Here is a 6,736-nt window from a genome sequence, read left to right as displayed (position 1 = left end):
TATTTTCCCAATTTAATTTATGAATTTCCATGTTAGATTTGATTTCTTTTATTTAATATAATTTGAGGTATTTTAGATTTATGATTTTTATTTAGCTTTTTATATTCTTGGTTTTAATTGATGAATTGATAAATTGGAGACACTTGAGTTATCAAACTCCTTGTTGATTGAAAATTGGAATTCTTTGCTGATTGATTTGAATTCCAATAACTCTAGTCTTTTCTTAGGAATTGACTAGGACATGAGGAATTAAATTGATTCATCCACTTAACTTACCTTCATAGTTAGAGGTTAACAAAGTGGGAGCAGAATTCAAATCTCATCATACCTGATAAGGATAACTAAGATAGGACTTCAACTTCTCATACCTTGCCAAGAGATTTTCTAATTATTAATTTATTTTTCTTACCATTTAAATTACTTGTTTCTTATTTTCAAAAACCCAAAAACATATCTTTTTACATAACCAATAATAAATCATACCTCGCTGCAATTCCTTGAGAAGACGACCCGAGGTTTCAATACTTCGGTTATCAATTTTATTGGGTTTTGTTACTTGTGACAACCAAACTTTTGTACGAAAGGATTCTCTGTTGGTTTAGAAGCTATACTTACAACGCGATTATATTTCTATAAAAATTCTTTACCGATAGAAATCTGATCGACAAAATGGCGCCGTTGCCGGGGAATCGCAAACGTGTGCCTTATTATTGGTTATTGTAAATATTTTATTTTGTTTGTTTATTTGATTTTATTTTTGTTTTTAATTTTTATTAGTTGCTATGAGTTCTCACCCCCATCGCTTTGAGTTTGGTTCCAATGTTGTTGCAAGGAATGAAAATTATAACAGGAACATACATCAAGGTCAAAACAATTAGAGATGGAAGGAACCACGAGGACCTGATCAACCCTTTCGGCAACAACACCTTTCACAGTACCACAGACAAAGACCATTTCACAATGCATGCCGAGACAATAGTTATGGTGGACCCTTTCGTGACAACCAACCTCCACCAAATTACTATAGTCAAGAGCCATTCCAAGGAGCGTACCAAGATGATGGATATGGTGGACCCCCTTGTAGTTACCAACAAGGCCCACCATATGATTATGAACCGCCTCCTCAACACAACTCTGGACCACCATACTCACAAGCCCCCTACTACCAAATATCATCACATGATTCTAAACTTTATCCACCATATCAACCACCCTATGAGCCATATGAGCCATACATAGATCCACCCCAATTCCAACCCAGTTACTCCCAAGGACCACCACCTCCATATACGCCACATCCATATCCATCAATCCAAGAGCCTTATGATCCTACTTATGATATCCGACCAGGACAAGAGTCAAGGGATCGTCTCAAGGAAACAATGGATCGATTTCAAACAACCCTGCGTCAATTGGACCGAGCGATAAACCAAACAGCACCCGAAGCTTTCATGGCTAAGGAATCTCAATTTGAGAGCAAGGAATTGAAGTGTGTGATAAACCACTATTTCATGGTTTATAATGTGCTTAATTGTGTGGTTTTATCATGATCTTTACCCACTTATTCATATGATTAGCATGCATTTATATTTTCTTCCTAAAATTATTACATGATTGAAAACTTGCTTCCTAGAGACTTAATTATGTATTTTAATTCTCCTTTATTCCATTCGATGTCGTGATCTATGTGTTAAGTGCTTCAGGCTTTATAGGGCATGAATGAGTTGGAGATTGGAAAGGAAGCTTGCAAATATGGAAGGAACACAAGAAATTGAGGAGATGACCAATGAGAAGTGACGCGGCCACATGGCTCATGCGACCGCGCGAAAGAGAAGAAATCGCAGTGACGCGGCCGCATGGCTCACGCAACCGCGCGGATTGGAATAGCACAAGTGATGCGGAGGCGTGGACTACGCGCTCGCGTGGCAGGGCAAAAGGCCGAATGACGCGGCCACATGAATGACGCGATCCTGTGACGTGCGCGATCTGCATAATCTGCAGAATTCGCTGGGGGCGATTTTGAGCCCTATTTTGACCTAGTTTTCGGCCAGAAAAGCAGACTAGAGCCAGGGAACATGCAGAAACGAAGGACAACATTCATTCTGCACAATTTTAGTTTTTAGATCTAGTTTTACTCCTCCTCTAGGTTTTCTCTCTACACATTCATAGTTCTTAGGATTTTATTTCTATTGCTTTTTGCATTGGGATATTGAGAAGAGTTATTACCTCATCAAGACTTCGTCATTCTAGTTCGTTTTCTTTACTTGGGTTTACTCTTCCATGTCCTTTAATTTACTCAATTTTACTATTAGATTATTTTAGAATTTATTAATACAAGAATTACTTTTATTTTTAATTGATTCCCGTGAGTTTTATCTATCATGTCTTTCTTTAATTCCCTTTCCTATGTTATGAGTTCTACATTCACAATGAGCGAGTAGTTCCCTAACTTGATGGGGAGTTGATTGAAAGGAACCCTTGAGTTGGGATGCTTAAAAGAAAAATTGTAATTAGGTTTATTTTTGGGATGCTTTCTAGTCATTGACACTAATCCTTTTCAATTGAGCGGATTTGAACTTGTGAATAGAAACAGCATTCCAACTTGTTTGACTTTCCCTTACCTAGTAAGGGATAACTAAACAGAACAACCTTCAATTATCAATTAATCTTGATAGTACTTCAACAAGAATAGGGCTTCTAACTAATCTACTCCCAGTCAAGGCTTTTATTTAAATTATTTAATTTCTCTAATTTAATTTCCTGTTTATTCAACTCAAACCATTTTGAAAACATCTGATTAATAAAATAGCACACCTTTCTGCAACTCGTTGGGAGACGACCTGGGATTCATACTCCTAGTATTTTAATTTTAATTCTTGTGATAACCTTCTAAATTGATAAGCGAAATTCTGGTTGGTTAAGAACTATACTTGCAACGCATATCTTATAACAATTCTTGACTCGCCAAGTTCCGCCACGTCAATTTTTGGCGCCGTTACCGAGGAGTTACAATAGAGTGCCAAAGTTATTAATCAGAATTTATTTATTTGCATTTTATTTTATCTTGCTACTATGAGCTGCTTGTTTCTTTCGCTAGATGACGCGTTCATTTCCTGATCCAAGCTTGCTAGTATTCGATCCTAAGATTGAAAGGACTATTTCACGAATAAGGCAAGCTCGGCGTCGGTTAGTCCTCTCTAAGGGCAGATCTGAGACGTCATTTGAGGAAGAAACCAGCCTCCGTTCTACTGATTCGGTTGATTTACGTGTAGGTGACATGGAAGAACCTAAGAGAGTTACTATCCAGGAGGCTGGAGCCCCTGATTTTACAATGCAACTGTTTCAAGCGCATCACCCAGCGGTGGCTACAGACTTTGAAATAAAGACTACACTGTTCAATTTGATTCCCAAGTTTCATGGCTTACCTGCTCAAGAGCCTATCAAGCACCTGAGAGATTTTCAAGCAGCCTGTTCTACTGTGAGGCGTGATGGTGCAGATGAAACTTCAATTTTGTTGAAAGCCTTCCCGTTTTCTCTTGAGGGAAAGGCAAGAGAGTGGTACTACACTCAACCCGCAGCAATTGTATCCAACTGGGATACACTTAGAAGAGAATTCTTGGAAAAATTCTTTCCAGCTGAAGTTATTGATAAACTGAGGAAAGATATTTCCATGATTGTTCAGGATGAATCTGAGACTCTCTATGAATACTGGGAGCGCTTCAATAATCTTCTAAAAGCTTGCCCCCATCATATGATTGACAAGATAGTGTTACTCGGTTACGTCACACAGGGCATGAGGCCCCAAGATAAGACCACATTGGAAAGTGCTAGCAATGGGTCTATGAAAAAGTACAAAACCACTGATGAGGCATGACAATTGATCAGCAACTTAGCTGAATCCACTCGAAATCACAGGCAGAAGCAAGGCCGTTCAAAAGCCATTGCAGAAGTATCCTCTAGCAGAGAGACTGCTGCTCTAACTCAGAGTATCTATGAAATGACCAACTTGCTGAAGCAGATGCAATTGAATCAACAACAAGTTCAGCAAGCTCAACCTTCTCCACCATAGCAAAGCCAACAGTTAGTCCCACAGAGAGTTTGCGGAATCTGTGCTGATTATAGCCATTATACTGACGAATATCCGCAGTTCCAGCAGAACACCATGGCAACCACTCATAACTTCTATGACCGCCCCAACCAAGGGTACAATCAAGGTGGCAATTACAACCACGGATGGCAGGACAATTCTAACCAGAATTGGAGGGACAACAACAACAACAGAGGAGGCAGAGACAATCAGAAAAATCAGAGGTGGAATAATAACAACAACAGGCAGTAGAACCAGTACCAGCCTTACAGAGTACCTCACCTGAGGTAATCCCAAGGACCACAAAATACCCAACAGCAGACCTCTCAAATTACTTATCCTTCTTCATCTGCTAATGATGACTTACTACAATCTATTGATCAGAGACAATAGACCATGGAAAATAACCTTTATGCTACACTAAATGGTCTGAACTCTACTTTGCAAGCTCTTGTCTCACAGATTGGATCAATGAATAACTCCAATAACCAGCCTTTGAGCTCCAGTGGAATTCCCTCTCAACCATTACCCAATCCAAAGGGTGGCATTAATGCCATCACCCTAAGGTCCGGAACCACACTGCAGGAGAGGAATCAGGAGGAGCCAAGCCCACCAGAACACGCCTCAGCTGAAGAGGTAGTGGAAATAGAAGATGTTGAAGAGGAAGAGGACATACAGGACATGGATGAAAAAGAAGAAGCTCAACTATAGGAGGAAGCACCACAAGGCGCAGACACTGCAGAAAACACCACTCCCATTCCATTTTCACAACTTGCAAGGAAGCCTAGGAAGCAGCTAGAACCTGACCCCAAAATGGTAGAAATATTCAAAAAGGTTGAGGTAACTGTTCCTCTTTTTGATGTTATTCAACAGGTACCTAAATATGCAAAGTTTCTAAAGGATTTATGTATACATAAAGACAAAATTAATGAATTATAAACTATTCCTTTAGGTAGTTCCATATCTGCTTTAATGGGAGGTTTACCTGAAAAGTGAAGTGACCCAGGTCCATGTATGGTTAATTGTACTATTGATGGTGTAGTATTTTCTGACTGCATGTGTGATTTAGGAGCATGTGTGAGTATAATGCCTTTGTCTATATATGATATTTTGAGGCTCCCTCCCTTAAAAAGGTCGGCAGCTCGTTTTGTGTTAGCAGATAAAAGCATTATTCAGTGGCTGGAGTTGCTGAAGATGTATTAGTGGGCATTAAGGGGCTCACATTTCCCATTGATTTTTATATCCTGGAGATGCCCCAAAATGACTCAGAGAAGCCGTCATTAATCCTACTCGAAAGACCATTCCTGAAGACCTCAAAGTTCAAATTAGATGCTTTTTCAGGAACATACTCTTTTGAAATAGATGGCCGAGTAGTAATCTTCAATCTAAATGGAGTTATGAAGCATCCTCCGGAGGATCATTCTATCCTCCAGTGTGACATTATAGATGAAACCGTGGCTGAAGTTCACCAGGAGGAATTTGAAGAGAAGTACATACGACAAGGTCCAAGTGTGGGGACATTCTCAGAGGACAATGACAGTGCTTTACCATTGTTACTAGCTCCAGACAACCTAGAGCCTAACCATGATCAGAAGTTAGAATTAAAACCCCTTCCTCCACACCTCAAATATGCTTACCTTGAGGACGAGTAGAAGTTTCCAGTTATCATTGCAAGGGAATTCACTTCTCAACAGGAAGAGCAGTTACTTAGTATGCTGAGAAGGCACAAAAAGGCAATTGGTTGGAGTTTGGCAGACATAGTAGGCATCAACCCTCAAGTCTGTGAGCATCGGATATTTTTAGAAGAGGGAGCAAGACCTGTCCGTCAACCCCAGAGAAGACTAAACCCCACTATCTTAGAGGTTATCAAAAAGGAAGTGACCAGACTACTGGAGGCAGATATCATCTACCCCATTTCAGACAGTGAATGGGTAAGCCCAATACAAGTAGTGCCCAAGAAGTCTGGAGTCACTACAGTGAAGAATGAGCATCGAGATCTCATTGCAACCAGAGTTCAGAATGCCTGGAGGGTCTGCATTGACTACAGACGCCTCAACCAGGCCACTCGTAAGGATCACTATCATCTTCCATTCATTGATCAAATGCTGGATTGTCTGTCAGGTAAATCACAATATTATTTTTTAGATGGTTACACAGGTTATTTCTAGATTCATATAGCTCCTGAAGATCAGGAAAAGACCATTTTTACATGTCCTTTTGGGACTTATTCTTACAAGAGAATGCCCTTTGGCTTGTGCAATGGACCAGCTACCTTCCAAAGGTGCATGATGAGTCTTTTCTCTGATCTTATTGAGGACTGTATGGAAGTTTTTATGGATGATTTTAGTGTATATGGCGATTCCTTTAGCCTTTGCTTAGATGGATTATCTAGAGTATTAGATAGATGTGTCAGTACAAACCTTGTATTAAATTTTGAAAAATGTCACTTTGTGGTAAAACAAGGTATTGTACTAGGACATGTTGTGTCTAATACTGGCATTTCTATAGATCCAACAAAGGTGGATGTTATTTCTAGTTTACCTTACCCCTCTTCTGTGAGGAAAGTCCATTCGTTCCTTGGCCATGCAGGTTTTTACAGGAGATTCATTAAGAACTTCAGTAAGGTAGCTCTTTCCTTATCCAGACTAC

At 39.7% G+C, this 6,736-nt stretch overlaps 1 non-coding gene across 1 annotated transcript; it reads right to left on the bottom strand.

The window, feature by feature from the left end:
• Positions 1–3,649: 3,649 nt before the first annotated feature.
• LOC112782166 (small nucleolar RNA R71) lies at positions 3,650–3,757 on the bottom strand. Its single transcript, XR_003192902.1, has one exon. It is a non-coding gene; the product is annotated as a small nucleolar RNA R71 (small nucleolar RNA).
• Positions 3,758–6,736: the final 2,979 nt, after the last annotated feature.

Source organism: Arachis hypogaea, chromosome 19, assembly GCF_003086295.3.
Source record: "Arachis hypogaea cultivar Tifrunner chromosome 19, arahy.Tifrunner.gnm2.J5K5, whole genome shotgun sequence".
Taxonomy (NCBI): Eukaryota; Viridiplantae; Streptophyta; class Magnoliopsida; order Fabales; family Fabaceae; genus Arachis; species Arachis hypogaea.
The sequence above is the reverse complement of the archived record's forward strand: the minus strand, read 5'-3'. Positions and strand labels throughout refer to the sequence as shown.